The sequence below is a fragment of the Diceros bicornis genome, chromosome 3 (genome assembly GCF_020826845.1).
Source record: "Diceros bicornis minor isolate mBicDic1 chromosome 3, mDicBic1.mat.cur, whole genome shotgun sequence".
Classification (NCBI taxonomy): Eukaryota; Metazoa; Chordata; class Mammalia; order Perissodactyla; family Rhinocerotidae; genus Diceros; species Diceros bicornis.
The window spans coordinates 45487243-45514506 of record NC_080742.1 but is presented as its reverse complement, the minus strand read 5'-3'; the positions used below and the strand labels follow the sequence as shown (position 1 = coordinate 45514506).

At 37.0% G+C, this 27264-nt stretch overlaps 1 long non-coding RNA gene across 2 annotated transcripts; it reads right to left on the bottom strand.

Moving 5' to 3' along the window:
- Positions 1-1805: 1805 nt before the first annotated feature.
- On the bottom strand, positions 1806-27230 carry LOC131395011 (uncharacterized). Of its 2 annotated transcripts, XR_009216257.1 has the most exons (7): positions 27126-27230; positions 26337-26381; positions 25681-25746; positions 25424-25469; positions 24984-25117; positions 3259-3321; positions 1806-2364 (listed from the first exon to the last, which is right to left on the bottom strand). It is a non-coding gene; the product is annotated as an uncharacterized LOC131395011 (long non-coding RNA). The 2 variants fall into 2 exon arrangements; XR_009216256.1 differs by lacking the exon at positions 25681-25746.
- Positions 27231-27264: the final 34 nt, after the last annotated feature.

Below are 27264 nucleotides of genomic sequence, written 5' to 3'. Positions count from 1 at the left end.
CTAGAAATCAATAATAGGAGAAAAATTGAAAAATGCACAAATACATGAAAATTAACACACTCCTGAATAACCAGTGGGTCAAAGAAGAAATCAAAAGGGAAATCAGAAAGTATCTTGAGACAAACAAAAATGAAAACACAATATACCAAACCTTATAAGATGCAGCAAAAGCAGTTTTAAAAAGGAAGTTTATAGTGATAAATGCCTACATTAGGAAAAAAGAAAGATCTCAAATAAGCAACCTAACTTTACACTTCAGGGAATTAGAAAAATATTAAACGAAACCCAAAATTAGCAGAAGGAAGGACGTAATCAAGATTAGAGCTGAAACAAATAGAGACTAGAAAGACAATAGGAAAAAAATCAATGAAACTAGTGTTTTTTTGAAGAGATAAACAAAATTGACACACGTTTAGCTACACTAACCAAGAAGAGAGAGGATTCAAGTAAACAAAATTATAAATAAAGAGGAGACATTACAACTGATACCAATAGAAAGGATCACAAAAGGCTACTATGCACAACTATACTCCAACAAATTGGACAACCTAGAAGAATGGGATAAATTCTTAGAAACATACAACCTACAAAGACTGAATAATGAAGAAATAGAAGATCTGAACAGAACAATTATTAGTAAGAAGATTGGATTAGTAATCAAAAACCTCCCAAGAAAGAAAAGTCCAGGACCAGATGGCTTCACTGGCAAATTCTACCAGACATTTACAGAAGAATTAATACCAATCCTTCCCAAACTCTTTCAAAAAAAATTGAAGAGGAGGGAACACTTCAAAATTCACTTTAGGAGACTAACATTACCTTGATACCAAAGCAAGACGAGGACTCTATAAGCAAAGAAAATTACAGGTGAATATCCTTGATGAACATAGATGCAACAATCTTCAACAAAATATTAGCAAACAAAATTCAAAAGTAAATTAAAAGAGTCCTACACCGTAATCAACTGGGATTTATTCTTGGGCTTAAAGAATGGTTCAACATAAGCAAATCAATAAATGTGATGCACCATATTAACAAAATGAAGGATAAAAACCATATGGTCATACAAATAGGTACATAAAAAGCATTTGACAAAATTCAACATCTTTTCATGATAAAAACTCTCAACAACAACAAAAAAAACTAAAATAATTTAGTTTTAATTATGATGTCATCTATAGATAACCTTTATCAGGTTTGAAGAAGTTCAATTCTGTTCCTAATTTGCTGAGAGTTTTTTGTTTTTTCAGAAATGGATATTGGATTTTGTCAAATATTTTTTTCTGTATCAATTAAGATGGTCATATGTTGTTATTCTTTTTTAATTATAAGTGAATTGAAATGATTATTTGCATTATTAAAAAAAACTCTCAATAAACTGGGTATAAAGGGAATATACCTCAACATAATAAAGGCCATATATGGCAAGCCCACAGCTAACATCATACTCAATGGTTAAATACTGAAAGTTTTTCTTCTAAGATCAGGAAAAAGACAAGGGTGTCCACTCTCACAAGTTTTATTCAAGATAGTACTGGAAGTTCTTGCCACAGCAATTAGGCAATAAAAAGAAATAAAATGCATCCACATGAAAAAGGAAGAAGTAAAATTGTCTCTGTTTGCAGATGACATAATATTGTATGTAGAAAATCCTAAAGACTCCACCAAAAAACTGTTAGAACTAATAAACAAATTCATTTATGTTGCAGGATACAAAATAAATATACAAAACTTAGTTGCATCTCAACATACTAACAATAAACTAACTGAAAAGGAAAGACAATTTCATTTACAATAGCATCAAAAAGAATAAAATACTTAGGAATAAATTTAACCAAGGAGGGGAAAGATCTGTATATTGAAAACTGTAAGATATTGATGAAAGAATTTGAAGAAGACACAAATAAATGGAAAGAGATCCCATGTTTGCAACTCATTCAAGGCAAGATGAGTTTTAGAAAGATCTTAGCGGTCATTCCATGTTCAGCTCATAGACTATTTTCTGTTTATGTCAATCATTATGTCTTGTGTTCACTGGTACGTATTTCTATGCACATAAGCTTCAACTATTATCAGAAAATGCTAACTAATTTCTGGAGTCAATTTTAATTTGTAATCACACATCTTTTCTTCTTACCTAGAGTATAAATGCACTAAGGCATTGACTTTCATCTTATACTTCCCACTCTCCTTCCTCTGAAAACTATATCTAACAAGTACCCAATATTTGATGGCTTCATTGATTTTCTTCTGACAGTGTCCATCAAATTTTCCTGTAAAATGAGGCAGGATTTATGTCAATGTTCCAACTGCAGGTGGCACTGACAAACTTGTCAGTTCTGTTCTTGGTTATTCTTTCTTAACCTGGAAGTGAACAAAATACTACACATCATGAATCATGTTGAAGGAAAAGCCTGAAGAATAGTTCCTTTGAGGGAGAAGTTACATGTGGGAAACCATTTTCTCTTTTTATCTATTGTGCTCCTAGGAGCCCACCCAGGACCACATCTGTTTAGTTTATTTGATATATCTTAGTGTCTAGCATGGTGATGTGAGCAGGTAGACATTTGACAACTACTTTATCATGATAGTTGTGGCTATCATTATTAGGGTGATTATGAAGCCTCTTCAGAAACGATTTGATGCTGTGACTTCACGGTAAGATATGTTTTGTCTATATATTTCTCTTTTAATAGAAGCCTTGAATGAACTACATTTGTTTAAACATTCAGCAAATCATAGGAAGAAATCATAGAGGCACCTAGTCCATACACCTTATTTTATACAGGAAGAATTTGAAGAACAAGGAGGTTTGACTTGTTCAATATAAAGAGTGTAGTTAGTTCCAGATCTAGGGGGAAAAACAAGTCTTCTGATCCTAAACACAGTGATTTCTCTGCTATACTAAAGCAACAAGTTGCTCTACTACAAGATGGTAATTTATAGCTCTTATTTGAAATCGCATTTTAGAATTTTGCTTTAGAATTCACAATGGAATGCAAAGAATACTGAAAATAACTTGATGTATTCCTTCCCAATTTGGAGATTTTGATAGAGTTGATGGGCCCTTCCCATTTTTTCAGGCATTTATTGAATAGTAATAAAATCCAGAGCTAAGAGAATACAACCTAATTAAGTCTAGTTGGATAGTCAACTTAAACCTCAGCTGAAAGGAAACTGATAGAATTTAAGTGAATAGAACTTCAGGGTGTGTGTTAATATTGGCTTTGGGGAATTAAAAAAAATTGAGAGACTTACCTCCCTGGTGAGATGGCCAGTGTTGAAAGGAAATCTCCTTTACAGTGATCCCGGTATCGATTTCTGTTGGGGTTGAGGGAAAATATTGAGGATTTCAAAATATACAATATCATATGTATTCTGACATTAATGATTTTCATTGGCTGAGGCAAATTAATATATAAGATGAAAATCCTGTACATTCCAGAGTAGGCTTGATGCAAAATACAGCTACCACAACAAATCTCAAAAGACATTTGTTCATTTGGTTAATTTTGTAGCCAAATGTTTTATTTCATAATTCTGGAAGTCAACCAATTCCCTGTTCCCTCACTACATTTCAACGCTGAATAAATACAGTGCTGGACTTGGCCCACTGAAAACAACCTGCTATCACTCATACAGGCAAAGCCATGGATTCTGAATTGATTTGGTCCTCCTTCTGGATTGTGGTAGGGAAAATAAATGCACACAGTGACTTATGTCTGTTTCTTCAGGTGACTTTCACCCTGGCTGACTTGATTTGTGCTGAGGGTACCACAGAGAGACCTTCATCTGCTTCCCAGTAACTAAAGGTCAAGCTAGCTTCGTGCTTCTCTGTCTCATTTTCCTTTTTTCTGGGATTGATCTTGTTCTTTCAAGCCTTATATTATTGTCACGCCTTTTTTTTTTTAAAACTATTTTCACTTTGTGATTAACTGTAGGTCCCCTTTAAGTATATTATAAACTTATTAAATTATTTTACAAAAGAAGAATTCTTATGTAGAGTCTTCTTTTTGCCCCTGGTCCCAGTGAAGCTGAACTATTTGCTATTCTCTGAAGGCGTAAGGCACCTTAGCCAGGCCTGGTGTTCTAGTGGTTAAGATTCATGTTCTCACCACTGCAGCCCATTTTCTGGTCAGGGAACCACACCACCCCTCTGTTGGTTGTCATACTTTGGTACCTGTGTGTTGTTGTGATGCTGAAAGCTATGCCAGTGGTATTTAAAATACCAGCAGGCTCACTCATAGTGGATAGGTTTCAGCGGAGCTTCCAGACTAAGACAGATTAGGGAGAAGGACCTAACCACCCACTTCAGAAATAATTGGCCGTGAAAACCCTATGAACAGCAGTGGAGCATTGTCCAATATAGCACTGGAAGGTGAGAGGATGATGCAAAAAGACCGGGTAGGTTTCAGCTTTGCTGTACACAGTGTTGCTAGGGATCAACTCAACGGCACTAACAACGATGAGGCACCTTCACCTCTCTTTGCTTTTGTGTATGCCGCTTCATTTGCTTAAAATGTCCATTCTTTCCTTCTGTGCCTGGCTGATTTCTATTACCCTTTAAGACTTAGCTTAGTTTTCATTACCTCCAGAACACCCTCCCTGTCCCGTTTGGTCTGGATTAGGTGCCCCTACATTGTATCTTGGCTCATCATTCTACTCCTCACACTATATTGTTATTGCCATTTTGTTGCCCTCGTGCACCCCACTACCACCTCATAAGCCAACTTAGAGCAATCATTGGCTTCTTTTTCTTTCTATTGCCTGTGCCAAGCATGGGGCCTGACACAGGATAAGTACAAAACACATGATAGTTAAATAAATGGATGGGGATTTGGAAAAAGAATCAACTTGTTGGACTGTTAATTTCAAACATACATTTTATAGAAAACAGTTATGTGATATAGATGGAAGAAGATTAGATTTAGAATCAGAAGACATGAGGTACGACCTAGACAAGAATCATAACTTCCCTTCATTTCAATTTACTCTGTAAAATAAAGCTGCACTAACATTTCTAATGATAATAACAATTCTTAGAGACAGAGTACTTTTTTTTCCATTGTAAGAGATAGTGAAGTTGCTTGTCAGTTTCCAGTCAATGAAACAACTATATATTGAGCCTTCAATATGTATTTGTCATAGTGTGCAATGGTCATAGCACTTTTAAAAAATAATTCAGAGCCGAGCTCACATATAAGTGTTCAGGTAAATAAATGTTCTAACCTTGACAAAACCTATTTGGCAGAGACCACAAGTTCACATGTCGATGTGTATAGGAAAAGGAAGTACCAACTCAGGATGACCAGGAGGAGGAGTGCTGTAGAAAAGGGATTTTACAACTTAAGGGATGAGGATCAGCAAAGAGTAATAGAATTTTAGAACTGAATGGGTTCTTAGGGTCATTTATCTCCTGTGATTTAGAACAAATTCAGTTGAGGTTTCTTGAATTGTAGCCAGATCAAAGAATCTATAGAGTCTTGCCTGGAATTCAGGATTCTCAATCTGGTACTCTTTCCACCGTAATGCCTATATAATAGAGCCTATATAATAGATCTCCTATTTAATAGACTGAGGCTACAGCCAGGAGTGACAAGGCACATGTAAAACCAAGGGCAGACAGAAAAAGTAGAGAAGTCAAGGCCTGAGGAGCACATGAAGACTCAAAACTCCAGCTAAAGATTCTAGACAGAATTCAGATGGGTATTTCAAATGCTACGTGAAGTAAATGTCTGCTTTTATTTTTCCTGCCCAGCATGACTTTCTTTGATAAGAAAACTCCAATTTTCCTCTTCTAGACTCTCAGTCCTTGTAGCTTAAATTGAACCTCTCTGTCTAGGGGCAACCTTGTTGCTAATCTGTGTATGTCTAGATTTATTGTCCCAAAGTTGTAGACATTTGTAGAGTAAACATTTCAAAGTGGATAAAAGAATAGTCTCCAATCTAACCTTTGGGAACTCTGCGATCTGATCTGTTGAAGATTATCATCCATTTGATAGCGTATTTATGGTGTATTTCAGTTAAATATTAATTGAAGCCTTTTTTCCACCTCTGACAATATGAACCTTTGCCTTTACCCGCTAACATCATCTCTTATATATTTAAACTTCATTCTCAATTCCCCTAAATGCACAGTTTCCAGGCTTCTGCTAGACCCTGTTCCACACAGCTTCTTATGGTCCACACTCTATGTTATCAATGGTAATGGTATGATTTTCCTCTTTGTCAAGTGTGTTTTTTGAACAGTGCTGCTCTATTTTATGGAAGAATGCTGGCTCTTCAGATAGACACCTTTGGGTTCGAATGTTGGCTGCACCACATGTTAGCTATATGACCTTGGGAAAGCTACTTAACACCTCAAAACACAATTTTCTTCACCCGCAAAATATATATTAATTTATGTCTCCCTCATATGACTGTTGTGAGTATAGACTAATATAGACACCATAGGTAACACATTTATCAGAGTTCATGGTACTTAGTAACCCCTATAAATATTAGACATTATTATTATCATTATTATTCTTATTCCAAAGTACTCACTCTGGGTACTCTTTTCCACATATTTGCCCCACTTTTGTTTAAGTTGTTAAATTTTTATAACATCTTTCAATATTGTGAGGGCTGAAAACTTAGTCAATATTTGCTCTAAGACAAACTCACTATTGCTACTGGATCCTTTACTAGTCATTTGGTTATAAAATAATAATAATCTCTAATAACTCTGAGCATGATAGATAGACAAACAGATAGGTAGATAGATGTCAATGTGTCCATTTCTACTCTCTGCCACTAGATCTCACCATCTATCTTAAGGAAGGACTGAGAGCTTGTGCATGTTAGTATCCCCAGCTCCTATAGCATATGACCTGACCCTCCGAAAGAAGAAACGGTGGGAGGGAGATAGGGAAGAGACACCAAAGAATTACCTCATAGTATTTCCAAATTCTTTCACTCTGAATTCTAGAAAATATTTTAAAGTGGTGCATGGAATTTATATATATGCCGTGTGGGAGAGGAAGAAAGAACACATTGGAGAATAAGGTGAATGAGTAGTAGGGCAAACAGAAGCAGTCATATATGCATACTGGCTTTCAACAAATGTTTACTGAGTTCCAACTATGTGCCAAGCACTGGTCTTGGTGCCACAGTCTAGTGGAGGATAATATATTATTCAAATAATCTAAAAATATGCCCTTTCAATGGAGGACAGGAGCAGTCGCCCTGTGCCAGGTGAGTTCCACTCTCCGGCAGCTTCCTGAACCCGACTACAGCCATCTCTATCAGCCTGGGATCAGTAAAGAAAACAAAACCACTGTAACTATTCCAAGAATAAAAGATTTAACTTAGAAATTAGGCTTTACATGATGTTGGAAGAGATGGGGAGGAAAGATCAGAGAATTGCCATGGAAAATCACGGACACTGAAGCTGGAAAGGCAGGGAAGTTGGTGAAGACCTCTGCCGTCTACAGCAATGATGTGGGTGGTTCTCATATGCTCATGAAATGCTACTGTGACTCATGCCTGCCTACAAGTCTGGCTGCCACCACATCCAGAGAATTCTGGATTCAACTTCTCTTCTGCTGTCCAAACCTCATGCAACTTCCTCTCAAAGGGAAATTCTACCTAGAATGAAATAGGAAAGGGGAGTTTGAGGAATGTAATTTCCCAGAACTTAGAAGGGTATGGTTATCATGCTGAGTTGGTAGCAGACAATCCATCCCAGCATCCTTATGCTGTTTCAGATGCTAACACATTGGCCAACATTGGTCGACGACCTACTCCTGCTAGTCACTGTGCTCAGCATTTCATGTTTTTCTCATCAAAGCCTTACAACAATCCTAGTGGTAGAGTGGGACAGCGAGAGTAAGAGGAGGAGGGAGCTTTATTGTTTACATTTTACAGATAAGAAAACTAAAGCTAAGAGAGGGAACTGTCCCATGGTTCCACAGCTGAAGGAACAGTGGAGCTGTGGTTCAAACCCAAATCTCTAACAAGAGAACCCAATTTCCGAACTGCACTCAACGTTGCCCCTCTGATCTATTCCTTCTTGGCTATAATTGTTGGATACAGCTAAGGTAGCCAAAGCCAGTTTATTTTCCCATGTAGTTTCACTGCAGATGGCACTTCTAATTTCCATGACTCTTATAAAAGAGCCGTTTGGGGAAAAATGTTTAGGGGATGTATAAGATTTTAAGTCCTAAAAGATAGATGGGCTCCCAAAGGAAATGTTAGCAATTGTGACAGAAGCTAAACAGAAAGTGTATACCATGGATGGATGGGATTCCTTCTCCAAAATTACTCAAGGCAAAAAAAAAAAAAAAAAAAAGCATTTGAAAATGGTTTATTGGTAGATTTAATCTTTTTTAAAATAGGAAATCGTAACTCTGCTGAGGAATTTTAAGAAAAATTTATACCCGTGTGAATTGTAACATAGTATGAAAGTATGTTGACATGAAGAAAGGTGTTATTGTAATGAAAATGAAAGGCAGATATAATGGAATATGAGACAAGGAGAGCTTGCCAGAAAAAAAATGTACTAATGGTTATCAGAACAATTTTACAAGGAAGAGAATAAAAAGAGAGAGCAAGAAAGAGTGAGAGAACAAAAGAGTATGCAAGAGAGATTGATTGTATTTGGAAGATTCAAGTAACATATTCTGGTCCTCAGAAGGAAGTAATCTGTGGAGCAACAATGTTCAAAGGGCTTAATGAAGAAGCCTTCAATCCCACTCCAGTCTTTCTGTATGATCTCACACTCCCCAAACAATCTCTGCTTGCTAATTTGATTTCTAAATACTTTGATATTAGAAGTGGGGTACGTTGTATGGAAGAAATGATCTTTTTGATTACTGGAAAGATGTGTTCCAGAATAAATACATATATCTGAAATTTGCTTTATAAATAAATTTATAAATATTTTGATACATACATAATCAGACTCATACATTTCCCAAGACCTCACTGTAGAATTGGTATATTGAAATCTTGGACACAGAAAGCTGAGGGCCAAATACTAGGCTACTATGATAACTCCATCAAGACTCAGAAAACCCATGGATGTCATCATGATATGGCCTGCAGGCTTACCTTCCTGTGTCCACATGAGAAATATGCAGGGTATATTTCAGTCTAGATGCAGATGAGAAAACTGTGTCAAGTGTGCACTACTGCGAGTTAGTGTGCTGTAATTCTGATTTCTCAGTTTGTATGGGGAGGATGTTACAAGGCTGTCCTCATTTGGTATCCGTGATGATTTAAACACCTGTTTAAAAAAATGGCAGCAAAAACTACCCTCTAGGTGCAGGAAAACATAGTTTTAATTAATAATAAATCCCCCATTTTAGGGGAATGGATTCAAGAAATGAAATGATTTTTTTAATTCATGCGGCACAAACAACAAATTGTCTATGATGAAATAGACATAGGATGAAATGAAATAGGGTATTTTTTAACCCTTTTGGTCAAATTGACTGGTATTTGTATATCTTAAAAATAAGCATCATCAAATGTGAGATAATAAAACATAGTTATCTGCTAATTTCAAACACTTCACTTCAATTTTGAGATGAAATAAGAACGTTACCGTGAGAAGCAAATAGGATGGTGTAACCATCCACTAAAGGCGGTTTACACTCCCTTGATTGAACCACTCAAGAGTTCTCAAAGAAGATGATCTTTAGCTATTCCTAGACATTTTCTCTAAAGTCTTTAAGTTTCTTTCTATTCAATTAGTAAAAGCTGCATCACGCCAACCTGTCATCATTCTATCATCCCTTACCACTGAAATCCAAAAGAAAAGCTCTTGCTGAGGGGGCTTTGAAGGAAACACAAAACAGTAAAATTTTCAGGAAATAAGGCCCCTGGCCAGCCATCAGGCAGCACGTGTTCATTGTGAAACTCACTGCATCCCCAAGGGTCTCTGCTATCTCCTCTTAGATTGGCTGCTATGTTGTAGCTGGGAAAATGCAAAATATAAATAAGTAGCAAGAGCCAGGTGACATGGGGATTTGGTAAAGCCACATTTCATTTCTGGAAGTCTGTGAAAAATAATGCTGAAATCAAAATCCAAAAGTGTTGGGTGGAGTGAACACAGTCTTTGGATATTTGGCTGTACAAACTGAAAAGCCCCAAGCCTTCTGGCCAAGTGCAGTGTGATTGGCAGCTCGCAGAAACGGCTGGAATGGCAATAGCAGGCATGTGGATCACGGTTGAGGTGAGTGAACAGAAATGCGTGGGTTCTCTGGAGAAAGAGTAGGGAGAAAGAGAAACGATATTTTGGCCTTCAGGGAAGTTTCTGGATTCAGCATATCATATTGAATAAAAGATAATGTGCACTTGGCAATAGAAATGAAACTTAATGACTCATTACTTGAGATTAATCTGATTCTTCTTGAAAGAAATTCTGCCTCAGGTTGCAGACTTGAGTAATTATGTATGTCAAGAAGCAACTTATTTAATTATAAATCAGAAGGGGATGAATCTGAATAGTAGCAAAAGGGAAAAAAGGAGAAATAATAATTAAAAGGTTTCAGAACAATGTAATAGTAGTTAGGCAGGGGTAATAAATTGCTAAAGTTTGAACATAACACTTTACAAACATGTAATATATGACCCTGCTGGGTTGATTTCTATTTTAAACATTCCATACAGATTATTTTGAACAAAACCGCTTAATTGTATATTTGTATCTCATCATATGAGAAAGATGATAGTCAAACATAGAACATGTTCCAGTAGGCTTACGTAGGGTTAGGTGCAATTCTCTGAGGGCTGGGGAACTCCTGTTTTTTCTCTTCTACATAACAAGCTGGATTGGAAAGCAATTAATAGAGAGTATTATTATTCTACAGATGGCCTTCTATTTGTTTTTTCTTTTATAAAAGAAGGAAGGGGTCTACAAATTTTATCCTTAATTTTTTTTTTTAATTTTTTGTTTATTGCAGTAACATTGGTTTATAACACTGTATAAATTTCAGGTGTACATCATTATACTTCTATTTCTGCATAGATTACATCATGTTCACCACCCAAATACTGATTACAACCCATCACCACACACTTGTGCCAAATTATCCCTTTGACCATCCTCCCTTCCCCCTTCCCCTCTGGTAACCGCCAATCCAATCTCTGTCTCTATGTGTTTGTTTATTGTTGTTATTATCTACTACTTAATGAGGGAAATCATATGGTTTTTAACCTTCCCCCTTTGACTTATTTCATTTTGCATGATACCCTCAATGTCCATCCATGTTGTCATAAACGGCTGGATTTCATCGTTTCTTACGACTGAGTAGTATTCCATCGTGTATATGTACCACATTTTCTTTATCCATTCGTCCCTTGATGGGCACTTAGGGTGCTTCCAAGTCTTGGCTATTGTGAATAACGCTGCAATGAACACAGGGGTACATGTATCTTTACGCATTGGTGTTTTCAAGTTCTTTGGATAAATACCCAGCAGTGGAATAGCTGGATCATATGGAAGTTCTATCCTTAATTTTTTGAGGAGTCTTCATACTGTTTTCCATAGTGGCTGCACCAGTTTGTACTCCCACCAGCAGTGTGTGTGAGTTCCCTTCTCTCCACATCCTCTCCAACACATGTTGTTTCCTGTCTTGTTAATTATAGCCATTCTGATGGGCATGAGGTGATATCTCATTGTAGTTTTGATTTGCATTTCCCAGATAGTTAATGATGTTGAACATCTTTTCATGTGTCTGTTGGCCATCTGTATATCTTCTTTGGAGAAATGTCTGTTCAGGTCTTTTGCCCATTTTTTAATTGGGTTGTTACTTTTTTTGTTGTTGAGATGCATCAGTTCTTTATATATTTTGGAGATTAACCCCTTATCCGATTTTTGGTTTGCAAATATCTTCTCCCAATTGTTAGGTTGCCTTTTCGTTTTGTTGATGGTTTCCTTTGCTGTGCAGAAGCTTTTTATTTTGATGTAGTCCCATTTGTTTATTTTTTCTATTGTTTCTCTTGCCCGGTCAGACATGGTGCTTGAAAATATGTTGCTAAGACCCATGTCGAAGAGCGTACTGCCTATGTTTTCTTCTAGAAGTTTCATAGTTTCAGGTCTTACATTCAAGTCTTTAATCCATTTGGAGTTAATTTTTGTGTATGGTGTAAGGTAAGAGTCTATTTTCATTTTTTTGCATGTGGCTATCCAGTTTTCCCAAAACCATTTGTTGAAAAGACTTTCTTTTCTCCATTGTATGTTCTTGGCTCCTTTGTCAAAGATGAGCTGTCCATAGATGTGTGGGTTTATTTCTGGGCTTTCGATTCCATTCCATTGATCTGTGTGTCTGTTTTTGTGCCAGTACCATGCTGTTTTGGTTACTATAGCTTTACAGTATATTTTGAAATCAGGGAGTGTGATACTTCCAGCTTTGTTCCTTTTTCTCAGGATTCCACTAGCTATTTGGGGTCTTTTGTTGTTCCATATAAATTTTAGGATTCTTTGTTCTATTTCTGTGAAAAGTGTTGTTGGAACGTTGACAGGGATTGCATTGAATCTATAGATTGCTTTAGGAAGTATGGACATTTTAACTATGTTAATTCTTCCAATCCAAGAGCACAGAATATCTTTCCATTGCTTTGTGTCTTCTTCAATTTCTTTCAGCAATGTTTTATAGTTTTAGGTCTACAGATCTTTCACCTCTTTGGTTAAGTTTATTCCTAGGTATTTTATTCTTTTTGTTGCAATTGTAAATGGGATTGTATTCTTAATTTCTCTTTCTTCTACTTTGTTGTTAGTGTATAGAAATGCAACTGATTTTTGTATGTCGATTTTGTATCCTGCAACTTTACCGTATTTGTTTGTTACTTCTAAAAGTTTTTTGAGGATTCTTTAGGGTTTTCTATATATAAAAACATGTCATCTGCAAATAGTTAGAGTTTCACTTCTTCCTTTCCAATTTGGATCCTTTTATTTCTTTTTCTTGCCTCATTGCTCTGGCTAGGATTTCCAGTACTATGTTAAATAGGAGTGGTGACAGTGGGCATCCTTGTCTGATTCCTGTTCTTAGAGGGATAGCTTTCAGTCTTTCACCATTGAGGATGATATTAGCTGTGGGTTTGTCTTATATGGCCTTTATTATGTTGAGGTACTTTCCTTCTATCCCCATTTTATTCAGAGTTTTTATCATAAGTGGATGCTGTATCTTGTCAAATGCTTTCTCTGCATCTATTGAGATGATCATGTGATTTTTATTCTTCATTTTATTAATGTGGTGTATTACGTTGATTGATTTGAGAATGTTGAACCATCCCTGAATACCTGGAATAAATCCCACTTGATCATGGTGTATAATCTTTTTAACATATTGTTGTATGCAATTTGCAAGTGTTTTGTTGAGGATTTTTGCATCGATATTCATCAGTGATATTGGCCTGTAATTTTCTTTATTGGTGTTGTCCTTGTCTGGTTTTGGTATCAGGGTAATGTTAGCTTCATAGAATGAGTTAGGGAGCTTACCCCTTCCTCAATTTTTTGGAAGAGTTTGAGAAGGATAGGTATTAAGTCTTCTTTGAATGTTTGGTAGAATTCACCAGGGAAGCCATCTGGTCCTGGACTTTTATTTTGGGGGAGATTTTTGATTACTGTTTTGATCTCCTTGCTGGTGATTGGTCTATTCAAATTCTCTATTTCTTCTTGATCCAGTTTTGGAAGGTTGTATGATTCTAAGAATTTATCCATTTCTTCCAGATTCTCAAATTGGTAGGCATGTAGCCTTTCATAGTATGCTCTTATAATCTTTTGTATTTCTGAGGTGTCTATTGTAATTTCTCCTCTTTCATTTCTGATTTTACTTATTTGTACCTTCTCTCTTTTTTTCTTGGGAGTCTAGCTAAAGGTTTGTGAATTTTGTTTATATTTTCAAAGAATCAGCTCTTGGTTTTATTAATTTTTTCTATTGTTTTTTTAGTCTCTATTTCATTTATTTCTGCTCTGATTTTTATTATTTCCCTCCTTCTACTGATTTTGGGCTTTGTTTGTTCTTCTTTTTCCAGTTCCTTTAGGTGCATTTTTAGATTGTTTATTTGAGATTTTTCTTGTTTGTTGACATAGGCCTGTATTGCTATAAACTTCCCTCTTAGAACCGCTTTTGCTGTATCCTGTAAATTCTGGCATGTCGTATTTTCATTTTCATTTGTCTCCAGGTATCTTTTGATTTCTCCTTTGATTTCTTCATTGACCCAATCGTTGTTCAGTAGCATTTTGTTTAATCTCCACATATTTGTGGCTTTTCTTCCTATAGTTGATTTCTAGTTTCATACTGTTGTGGTCAGAAAAGATGCTTGGTATTTTTTCAATCTTCTTAAATTTATGGAGACTTGTTTTGTGGCCTAATATGTGATCAATCCTGGAGGATGTTCCATGTGCATTTAAAAAGAACGTGTATTCTTCGGTTTTTGAATGGAATGCTCTGTGTATATCTACTAGGTCCATCTGTTCTAGTGTGTCACTTAAGGCCAATGTTTCCTTATTGGTCTTCTGTATGGATGATCTATCTGTTGGTGTAAGTGGAGTGTTAAAGTCTCCTACTATTATTGTGTTACTGTCTATTTCTCTTTTTATGTCTGTTAATAATTTCTTTATATATTTAGGTGCACCTACGTTGGGTGTGTAGATATTTACAAGTGTTATATCCTCTTGATGGATTGTTCCCTTGATCATCATGTAATGCCCTTCTTTGTCTCTTTTTACAGTTTTTGTTTTAAAGTCTATTTTGTCTGATATTAGTATTGCTACCCCAGCTTTCTTTTCAGTGCCATTTGCATGGAGTCTCTTTTTCCATCCCTTCGCTTTCAGTTTGTGAGTTTCTTTAGGTCTGAAGTGTGTCTCTTGTATGCAGCATATATATGGGTCTTGTGTTTTTTATCCAATCAGCCAACCTATGCCTTTTAGTTGGAGCATTTAGTCCATTGACATTTAAAGTAACTATTGATAAGTATGTAATTACTGCCATTTTTTAACTTTTTTTTTTCCTCAGTGTTTTAGGAGTCCTTCTCTGTTCCTTTCTCCTTCTATACAGAATTGATGGTCTCTTTAGCTTGACCTCTATCTGAAAGCTCTACTCTTATCTCCCCTCCTCCCTCATTTTATGTTTTTGATATCATATCCAACCTCTTTTTTGTGCATTTGTATCCATTACCCTCTTATCATGGAAATAGATAATTTTTCCTATTTGCCGTCTTCTTTTTTCTCTTTAAATCAGTCTCTTTAACATTTCTTGTAGCACTGGTTTCCTGTTGACAAACTTCTTTAATTTTTGCTTGTCTGGGAAATTTTTTATCTCTCCTTCCATTTTGAATGCTAACTTTGCTGGGTAGAGTATTCTTGGCTGTAAGTTTTTTCCTTTTAGCACTTTAAATATATCGTGCCACTCTCTTCTAGCCTGTAAGGTTTCTGCTGAGAAGTCAGCTGATAGTCTTATGGGGTTTCCTTTCTGTGTAACTTGTCTTTCTCTTACAGCTTTTAGGATTCTCTCTTTATCTTTAATTCTGGACATTTACATTATGATGTGTCTTGGTATGGGCCTCTTTGGGTTTATCTTGTTTGATGGTCTCTGTGCTTCCTGTACCTGGATGTCTGTTTCCTTCCTTAGGTTAGGGAAGTTTTCATCTATTATTTCTTGAAATAGATTCTCTGCCCCTTTGTCTCGCTCTTCTCCTTCCGGGACACCTATAACACGGATGTTAGTGCACTTGATGTTGTCCCAGAGGTCCCTTAGACTGTCCTCACTCTTTTTAATTCTTTTCTCTTTTACCTGTTCAGCTTGGGTAACTTCTTCTAGTCTTTCGTCCAGCTCGCAGATCCATTCTTCTGTATCCTCTACACTGCTTTTAAGTCCCTCTAGTGAATTTTTCATTTCCAGTATTGTATTCTTCCTTTCTGATTGGTTCTTTTTTATATCTTCCATTTTTTTGTTGACATTCTCACTGAGTTCATCTATTCTTCTCCCCAGATCAGTGAGCATCCTTAACACTCTTTGTTTGACCTCTCTATCAGGTAAGTTGCTCAGTTCTGTTTCACTTAGTTCCTTTTCTGGGGTTTTGTCCTGTTCCCTTACTTGGAATGTATTCCTTTGCCTCCTCATTTTGCCTCTTTCCCTGTGCTTGTGTCTACGTATTACGTAGGTCAGCTACGTCTCCTGCTCTTGGATAGGTGACCTTATATAAATGATGCCATAGGAGACCTGCAGTGTGCTTCCCTCAGTTCTCAATGTTCCAGGGGTAACCCCTATGTGGGCTAGATGAGCCGTTCTGTTGTGGCCTGTTTGCCCTCCCTGTAGGCGCCCAGGGAGGCTGAGTTATGATCCTTGCCAGCTGTTGTAATGCTCAGCAGCTTGTAGTTGTTGTGGGCCCTTCAGCCTCTTTATCAGGTGTAGGGAGCCCCAGCACAGTTGGCTGCAAGTTCTAATACCACATTTGTGTTGCAGTATTTCTTTTAAGTGAGTAGGCCCCCAGCATGGCAGGTTGTTAGGCTCAGGGGCTTACAATTGCTATAAGCCTCCAGCCTTTAGGTCTCTTGTCAGCTCTCTGAGGATTGCAGCTGGGTGGGGCTGGCCTCAGGCACGGGAGCACCCAGTTGTTTCAGGCTTTGGAAGGTGGGGCAAACCCCCTATGTGGGTCTTTGAGAAGCACAAGTCTTCTGCAGCTGACAAGCCCTGCCACCCACAGGTCCACACACACAGTCAACACAGTGCTGCCCCGTGTGTGTGCCCTGACCTCCTGAAGTGAACCCAGTCTCTCCACGGCGGGAGCCCCACACACTCCACCACTACCCCACACTCTGCACCAGCTCCTTGTGCACGCCCTGCCCCACTGAAGTGGGCTCAGTTGCCAGGCTGCAGAGACTCCATTCACCAATCTATGCAGGCCCACAAGTTGCCTGAGGGCTTGTTGTTGGGTGGGGCCAGTCTCTAGGGTGGGCTGCCCACCCTGGCTGAGCTGGATTAAATTGGTGCTCTAGTGGGTGGGGCAGACCTGGGCTAGCAGGCCCCAGGGAGATCTCCAATGGCATCTGTGTCCGCACACCCACACCAGGTCACAACAATGGCCGCCACCAATGTCCCAGTCCCTGGAGAGGTCTCACCTCTCACCAAGATGCACTCAGGCTCCATTAGGTGAGTCTCTTTTCACCAAAGCACTGTGCACCTTTCTTTCTGGTGATTTTAGGTTGCTTTCTGAAACGGGTGAGTTTGCGCATGGGCCCTTTAAGAGCCGGTTTTAATTTCTTTGTGAACCAGCTTTTCTGGGGGTACTCCCCAATGTTTTAGTAGCAGGCAAAGTCAGATATTATGCCACTTGTCTCGATTGTGCTGGGTCCAAAAAATGCCTACAGCAAAAAATGCTCCCCAGCTCAGGGCCCCGCTCCTCCAGGGAGGGCTGTGGACCTCTGGGCTGTTCCCGGGTGGTCATGAAGATGGCGGCTGGTGAAGGCGGCGTTTTTTCTCTCCTGAAGGGAGTTTCTGCTTCTTCCACCTCAATTAGGATTGTCCTTTGTTGCAGGAGTTCCTCTTATCCAGCTTTCAGTTCTGTCTCAGGGGTAACTTTTCCACGAGTAGTTGTAAATTGGCTGTGTCCGGGGGAGGAGGTGAGTTCAGAGTCTGCTTACACCGCCACCTTGACTTCTCTCCCTTAATTTTTAATATAATGTTGCTTGGGAATTTTTTACAATATGCCACTGTGAAGCAAACTTACTCTTAGAACCAATGGTAAAGAACTCTTAAAAAATCGAGAGATAAAAAAGCCAAAATCCATTAAGAAAAGGTACAAAAAACAAACAGACAATTTACAAGGAAAGGTATGCAAATGACGCTTAAATATATGAAAAGATGCTCATATTTAATTTTTTTTCCAGCAATTCCATTTTTAGTAATTTAACCTAAAGATACAACCACCAAAATACAAAAACATATGAGCAAGGTTATTCATTGCAGCATTATTTGCAATATCAAAATGCTGGAAACTGCCTAAATGCCCACACATAGGCTAGGAGAGTGGTTGAATAAACTATGGTACTTTCATACAATGGAGGACTATCAACCTGTAAAAAGAGTGACTATCTCTATTAACTGATATTGAGGGATTTCAAGGATATGTACATTAGAGGGAAAAAAGCAAGGGGCAAAAATTTTCTATTACATTTTACCTTTGTGTGAGAAAAATGGCCATATGTACATATGCATATTCCTTTCTTTATTTCTATGTACTGTGCTGTAGACTGAATGTTTGTGTCTCCCCAAAATTCATATGTTAAATCGAAATCGCCAATACGATGCTATTAGAAGGTAGAGATGTCACATAAAATATATACATATCTGTAAAATAGCAGATAGTGAATTTAAAAACACATTCATCAACTTTTCTTCACTAATTATAGACTCTGTCAATATTTATATTGATCACTCTGCATTCTCTGACCTCCCATAATTCTGAAATGTTTACAATTTCTTCATGTTCATTTCCCAAAGAATATTCTTCGTTTCCTCGTTATTTTTTTCCTTCTCTTACCCCCTTTCTGAATGTTTACAGCTTCACTCACCAGGACTATTCCTAACTGCTCATTGCAAATTGTGTTCGCTGTGGAATTATTTCAAACCTCAAATTCTTTAAATAGATTAAAGATTCCCTTCAAATTTTTAGACATGGATTGTCTGTGGTTTTTGCAGTAACAGCACAAGTTACTTGGGAATTCCCATCTGTATCCAATGTGCAGCCGGCACCAGGCCACAGTTATTTTCTTAAGTTCCTTTCTTAAAAAAAAAAAAAGGTGGAAGAGAATTAACCCTAAAAAATAGCGATCATATTTCCATAAACATAGGTGTGTGTATTCTTTCTCAATATTTTACCTAGTATTTTTTTCTCTATATTTATTTATCTAGGGCCCAGCTCCCTAGACAGCTTCCTTGGAAACTCATCTACTATGTGGCTGGGGCTGCAGATCTGCAAAGGGATCAGCATGTTTTAATACCTTACAAACAGTGCAATGTGGAATAATCTAAACCAATAGACAGTTTTGAACAGTATGGATTTCAGGTCTATTTACGTAGAAGACATTCATTCGAGGAGACCCTAACATTATCCATAAACAGACATACTTATTCAAACAAACAAAATCAAACAATGTTGTTGATCATTCTCATCGAAAAGACCAGAGGGGTTATTGCAATTCTTTTAAACTCCTTCCCAATTCCAACTGAACTCTGAAACAGTCAGGTCTCCTTACATATCCTGGAGGTTAATATGAAATTGTATAAGCAAGTAAGTATTCAACTACATATTTCCTAATTTTAGAGTTTTTAGTATTCCTCCTTTGCTATGAACTGAATGTTTGTGTGTTGCCCCCCCCCCCCGGCCCCCCACAAATTCACATGTTGAAGCCCTAACCCTGTGTGATGGTATTTGGAAATGGGGCTTTTGGGAAGTAACAGGTTAGATGAAGTCATGAGGGTGGGGCCCTCGTGATGTGATAAGAGGAAAAGATCTATCTCTCCCTCTCTGTCATGTGAGGCTACAGTGAAAAGGTGGCTGTCTACAAGCTACAAGGGAAGAGAGTCTTCACCAGAAACCCACGAAGTTGGCCCCCGATCTTGGACTTATAGCCTGTAGCTTATCTTTTCGTGTTTTGAACAGGATCTTTTGCAGAAGAAATATTTTAAATTTTGATGAAGTCCAATTTATCAGAGTTTCCTTTTATGGATTCTGCTTTTTGTGTCAAGTCTAGGAATTCATTGTCAAACCCCAGATCTACTATAATTGTGGATTTGTGTCATTCTCTTTTCAGTTCTGTGAGTTTTTTCCTACCGTATTTTGAAACTCTATTGTCTAGTGCATACATATTTAAGATTTCTATGTCTGTGGATGGGTCCTTTTATAATTATATAACGTCCCTCTCTGTCTCTGGTAATTTTCTTTCTTCTGAAGTTTATCTGATATTAATATAACCACTCCTGCTTTCCTTTGATTAATATTTCCATGATATATATTTTTCCAACCTTTTACTTTCTACCTGCCTATATCATTATATTTGAGGTGATTTTATTGTCAACAGCATATAGTTGGGTCATGTTTTTCAATCCAATCTGCCGATCTCCATTTTTAAATTGGTATATTTAGATCATTTACATTTAGTGTTATTATTGATATATTAGGGCTTTAGTTTGTCATCTTATTTTTGTTTCTTTCTTCTGTTTTTCATTTCTCTGTTTTCTTTTTCATGCCCTTCTGTGAGTTACTTAAACATTTTTTAGGATTCTTTTTTGATTTATCTCTAGTATTTTGAGTATACCTCCTTATATCAGTTTCTTAGTGGTTGCTTTAAGTATTACATTATATATACATAACATCACAGTTTATTGATGGCCTCATTTTACCAATTCAAGTGAAGTATAGAAACCTTAGCTCCCTTTATGTCTTATTACCCTCACCCATTTATAACATAATTGTCTTAACTATTTCCTCTGCATATGTTTAGAACATCTGACAGTTATAATTTTTGCTTCAACCATCACACACGATTTTGAAAACTCAAGAGGAGAATAAAACTTATTGTATTTACTGATATTTTTGCTTATTATGCTTTTTTCTTCCTTCCTGATATTCTAAGGTTCCTCCTTATATTGTTTCCTTTCTGTTTAGAGAAATTCCTTTAGCCATTCTTTTAGAGTAGGTCTCCTGGGACAAATTCTCTTGATTTTCCTTCCTCTTGATTTCCCCTTCATTGCTGAAAGATATATTCTTTTTTGTAGGATTGAGTTGACAATTCTTTTCCTACAGCACCTAAAAGATATTGTGCCACTTCCTTGTAGTCTCCGTGGATTCTAACAAGAAACCTGTCATTCCAATCGTTTTTCTCCTATACGTGAGGTGTTGTATTGAAGGCCTGCTTTCAGGCCTTCTTTGTCTTTAATTTTCAGGAGTTTAATTTTGATGTGCTTTGGCATTGATTTCTTTGGGGATCTTTCAGTGTCCTAAATCTGTAGGTTTACATCTCTTGCCAAATTTGAGAAGTTTTTCAGCCATTATTTCCTTGAGCATTTTTTCAGCTCGGCCCTCTTTCTCTCCTCCTTCAAGGACACCAATGACATGAATACTAGATCTTTTGTTATAATCTCCCAGGTCCCTGAGGCTCTGTTCATTTGTGTTTCATTTTTTAATCTCTGGTTATTCTGATTGAGTAATTTCAATTGCAGCTATTCTTTTCCTTTGTCCCTTCCATTCTGCTTTTGAGCCCATCCATTAGCCTTTTAATTTTGGTTATTGCTTTTTTCAGTTCTAAAATTTCCATTTGGTTCTTTTTTTGTTTTGAGGAACACCAGCCCTGAGCTAACATCTGATGCCAATCCTCCTCTTTTTGCCAAGGAAGATTGGGCCTGGGCTAACATCCATGCCCATCCTCCTTTACTTTACACGGGACAAGGTCACAGCATGGCTTGATGAGGGGTGCATCGGTGCGCAACCGGGATCTGAACCAGCGAACCCTCGGGCTGCCGCAGCAGAGCACGCACATTCAACCGCTGCGCCACCAGCCTGGCCCCTCCATTTGGTTCTTCCTTATATCATCTATTTCTTTGCTAAGACTTTCTAATTTTTCATTTGTTACAAATACACTTTTAGTTGTTCATTGAAGTATTTTTATGATGGTTCTTTTAAGATATTTGTCAGATAATTCCTTTTTTTTTTTTCTTCTTCTTCTTCTTCTTTTTTTTTTTTTTTTTTGTGAGGAAGATCAGCCCTGAGCTAACATCCATGCCAATCTGCCTCATTTTGCTGAGGAAGACAGGCTCTGAGCTAACATCTATTGCCAATCATCCTCCTTTTTTTTCCCCCAAAGCCCCAGTAGATAGTTGTATGTCATAGTTGCACATCCTTCTAGTTGCTGTATGTGGGCCATGGCCTCAGCATGGCCAGAGAAGCGGTACGTGGGTGCGCTCCTGGGATCCAAACCCGAGCCGCCAGTAGCGGAGCGCGTGCACTTAACCACTAAGCCGCAGGACGGGCCCCAGATAATTCTAACATCTAGGTCATCTTGGTGTTGGTATCTTCTTTTTGTGTGTGTATATGTGAGGAAGATTAGCCCTGAGCTAACATCTGTGCCCATCTTCCTCTACTATATGTGGGACACCTGCCACAGCATGGCTTGATAAGCGGCGCATAGGTCTGCACCCCAGATCTGAAACTGCGAACCCCAGGCTGCCAAATTGGAGTGCAAGAACTTAACTACTATGACACCGGGCCAGCCCCGGTGTCGGTATCTTTTGATTATCTCTTTTCATTCAGTCTGAGATCTTCCTCGTTCTTGGTATGATGAATGATTTGCTATTGCAACTAGGACATTTTTGTATTATGTTCTGAGATTCTGGATCTCATTTAAACCTTCTGTTTTAGCTACCTTTCTCTGACACTGTTCTGGCAAGGGAAGAGGGAGCACTACATCATTATTGTTAGGTGATGGTAGAAGTTCACATTCCCCACTCATCCTCCATTGACACAGGAAGAGAAACTCCTCATAACTGATAGGTGGTCTTAGCTATTTTGAAAGTTCTGATTTTCCATTAGGGCTCCTCTGTGATATGCCCCAGAGCAGAGGGGAAGGGATGCCTTATCACTTCTGGGTGGGAATAGAAGTCCAGGCTCCCTACTTGGTCTGAACTGACACTGAGGCTTAGAATGAGAGCTTACTACTGGCCAGCAAGGATGAAAGTCTCAGCTCTCTACTGGGCTGTCCCTGATATCACAACAGTGGGGGTGTTGGGGTGCCTTATTACAACCTATGAAAGTGAATTCTAGAGTCCCCACTCACCTTTTACGGATGAGGGTTGGAGTGACACGACAGAGTTTTAGGTGGTGTTTGCCTTGAGTATAGTGATTATTATCTAAATGTTTTCTGTCTTGGATCATAGAATTTTAATGTTTAAAGGAACCTTAAAAATCAAATAGTCTGATCCTTTAGTTTTACATATGAGGCCCAGACAAATTAAATATTTTGCCTGATCATACTTTCTAGTTAGTATCAGATATTGGATTAAAACATAAGTCTTTGGATTCCCACTTCAAGGCTCTTTCTCCTTTGCTAATCAAAAGAGATTGTATAGCCACATTTAATTCAGAATATAAAAGAGTACCATCCTAAATATTTAAAAATTATTTTGTTTTTTTAGACAACTATATATTTGTAAATTTAATGGTCTAAACATAAATGTTTCACTTTATCAATGTAAATATGATATTATAGCAAAATCCCAAAGCTTCTGGAGCTACAATTTCAATAAAAATTGTGCATTCACATGACCTTATGGTTAGATATTTCCTCTCTTTTCTTTCTACAGATTTCCCCAACATTGCCTTGACATTTGCTCCTGAAATACCTCTGTTTGAAGTTCAATAGGATAGAAGCCGTTATAAGAAATGTTGTCTATTCAAAGCTGCGCCTTAAAATTAGCTCATTTTTCGTAGTTCCCAATGCCATATGTCATAACAGAAGATGAGGTATATTTAGAATTTATTGTGTGCTGCTTGGAAGTGGTCTTTCACTTAGGAAGAGACATTTATTTAGCCTTGGATAAGAGGACTGAGGTGTTACCCTTAACACTAGGATTAGAGAATAGGTAATTACCCAAAATGGAGAAAAAGAGTAAGTCTACCAAATTCCAAAACATTTTTTATAGGAGGATCTCTTCAGTTTAAAGTGTCTCTTCAGTCTATGCCTTCTTTTCAGTGTTGGAGATTAGAGAGAATGTGAATATATCTTATTGATAGTAATTAAGGAGAATTCTGTCTGTGCTTTCAAGAGTGACTCACTGACAACTGATCAGATACTTGAGATAAAAAACTAATATTTGGCTACTGAAAAGAAGTTAATGACACAAAATTTTAAAATTTAACCATCTACTTTCATCTCTTATAAATAATATATTGTATATGTTAAAGACCCAGACTGTGTGCATGATAGAAAGAGAGGGGTGAATCGAAGCGATAAGCTACTAGACTGTGTGCAAAAGAACAGTATGCTGGATGTGCAATAGTAGGGAAATATAAAGTGTCATAGGAATATAATATGAATAATTTTTTAGAAGCTTATCAATTATAACAACTAAAGGGATGCATTCATTTGTATGAATCAGATTATTATATAATATTTCTGTGTACGTATAATAAATTTAGCCTTCTATTATTTAAGGCTCTGCCACATTTTGCTGATTTACAATTTTCATTTCAACATGAAAATCTTCATTTTAACATTTTAACAAAATACTTACTGAGTACATAATAACGTAATGATTTAAAGTGTCATTAATATAATAATTTATTGAGTATCTACTATGAACTAGTCACTGGGCCAAGTACTAAAAATTGTTAAAACCTAATCATGTCTTTTAGATGTTCATAGTTTTGTGACATGACATAGATTTGCAAAATTGCAAAATTATAATCAAGATTGTGTGATATGTGTTATAAGAGCAATATGTATCATTCTAGTACAGAAGATGAGGGATAACAGAACACTGACTTCATTTGAACTTCAAATTCAAGCACAAAGCAAAATGTAAAAATACTCTACAGTTAGGAAAGCCCAGGAATCTTGTTTCCAAATTTAAAGTCTACCATGGAAGAGGAGATGATTTTCTTAAATTTGCACATAAGAAAGAAATACAGGCACACGGAGCTGAAAAAAAAGTTACTCAATGTTAATCTACTTTGATAAAGATTTATAGTCTCCTATGAAACCAGATGGTAAAGATTATATATTTTGATATAAAATGGGTAAATATGCCATGATGGAAAGAAAAGATTATGGAGAGAACTTTGATCTATGGAGGTGCTAGAAACAATTAAAGATATGAAAGAAGTAAGTATCACCAGTCCCAGATGGAGTTCCTGTGAATTCGACTAAGTGTTCCAAGGCTGTTTGACAACTCCTCTAGCAGATGTTTTCCATCTTGGATTGAGAGCCCAAGTATTACCTGGATGCATTAAAAAGGCTACTTTGGAAGTGATAGCAGGAAAGGAAGCAGGATCTTGACTCTGTGTCTTCATTTTGATTGGTTTTCCTGACGTCAGTATCTATCAGCCAACATCCACTCTTTAGTAATTATCTCTACAGGATGCATAAGAAAGCACGTGGGTCATTTGAGATCATTTGAAGGATATGATAAGAAGGAAATCAAACATGGTTATATATTCTCTAAAAGTATCCAACAGTGAAGTTTTACACCAGAACAAGCAAATTAAAAAAAATGTAGATTAGCTTCTTTCAATAGACTCGGACGTAGTATGTCATTCATCTAAACGGCAGAACAGGGGACATTTCATCCTGACATGGCCGAAATATTATGGACATCTTAGAATTTAATTTGGGGAACTACTGGAAAATTACTATCAGAAAAAAAAATCTTGGCATTACCCAAAATGGTGTGTTGTCTATTATCAGCCTTGAGTTTAGATGCAACCTAAAAGGTAAGAAAAAAGATGAATTTAGGTTCAATGACGTTTGTTTATTAGACAACAAACAGCAAATAAACAGTCATTTGTTTCCTTACTATTGGATAATTTGAAAAGAAGTATATTTCCAAAGACAGGGAAAATGATCAGTAGACTTTTCATTCACATTACTGATGTTAGTTTGTTAGTATCGTCTAAATATCTCTTGGCAAAACTCACATATATTCTCAGCTTAAGGCAAGGGTGCAAAAATCCAAAAAGAGAATTCTCCCCCATGGGTACAACCTATGGAATGACAAGGCAAATGTAAAATTTAAATGGAAAATTTCATAATTGTTAAAATTGCCTTCCTTTACTTTTAATATAATAATGGAGTCACTAAATGAATGAGAATAATAAGAATTATTTACTGAGACTCTCTCTCTTCCTCCCTCCCTCTTTGCCCTTTGCATTTCTCCTGCTCCTTCACTCTCTCGTTCTCACTCTCTTTTTTATTCCAGACACTTCCTTTTAGAGTTCTAGAGAAATAAATATTTCAGAGAGGAATTCCATGCTTTCTTTGGAGGAAAAATTCCCCTAGAGTTCAATAACACTCTATAGAAACAGTTAGTGGTGGGAGGCCTTCCCTACTAAATTTAAAACAATATTATCAGGAATGCCAATTAAAATCCTTGTGGGATTGGGTGTGGTGGTAGAAGCAACTTCAGGTCACTACAGAACACAGAGAAAATGTTCAAAGCAAATCTCTAAATGAAGTTGGGTCTCTTTACCTCCCATTTTAATAGAAAGGATGGTTCATTCTTGTATCCACTCTATTGTTGATATAACCTTAAAGTTTTGGCAACATGTCTCATAAAAACTGACCACATCCTCACCTTTTATTCCATGAAAGATGGGGAAATGCTGATCTGGATAAGTTTCTGAGAAGACAGAGAGAAGGTTCATGAACCTTAGCATTATTATAGTTTTCAAAGCAGGATTGTTCCAAGAACAAGTTTGGATAGAAGGAGAACACAATAATTTTCCATTTTAGAACTCTATTTTCTAAGTTTTGTATGACTGACCACCCAGAATAATAAAGTATTGTTATAGTATAAATGGGTGGCATTCAAATATTTATGAATCAGTATAATTTAATAACATGTCTAGCAAAATATTTGATAATAAAGAAAAAGAGAAAAACTATTGTATTTCCATAATTATAAGACATACTTATATTCACATTTTAACATTTCCACAGTTAGTATGTAATTTTTTTTACAATTGATGTGTACCTTTGCAGCGATACTTTTAAAAAAGGTGTTAGTAAATCAATGATGCCTTTTAATGTTATCCTAGATTTGAAAAAGTACATTATTTGCTATAAAATGACAATGTTTAATTTTCTATGGATTTTATTACTCTGTGTCATAGCTATAACAAAAAAAAGACTCTGAAAATCAAATGGTGGCTATTACATAATTAGATTTGGAAGACTCATATAACACACACAAACACAAAATTATGAAGAAATATGTCATCTGCTTCAAACATCAAAGAGAGCTACTATCCCACACTTCAGATTATGAAAGAGCGCCATGAGCCAGTGTGTTAGTACATTTGGGCTGCTGTAACAGAATATCATAGACTGGGTGACTTATAAACAAGAGAAATTTATTTCTCACACTTCCGAAGGCTGAAAAGTCCAAGATCAAGGCACTGGCAGATTCGGTGTCTGGTGAGGGCCGGCTTCCTGGTTCACAGATGGCTGCCTTCTCACTGTAACCTCACCTGATGAAAGGGGGCAAGAGAGCTCTCTGAAGC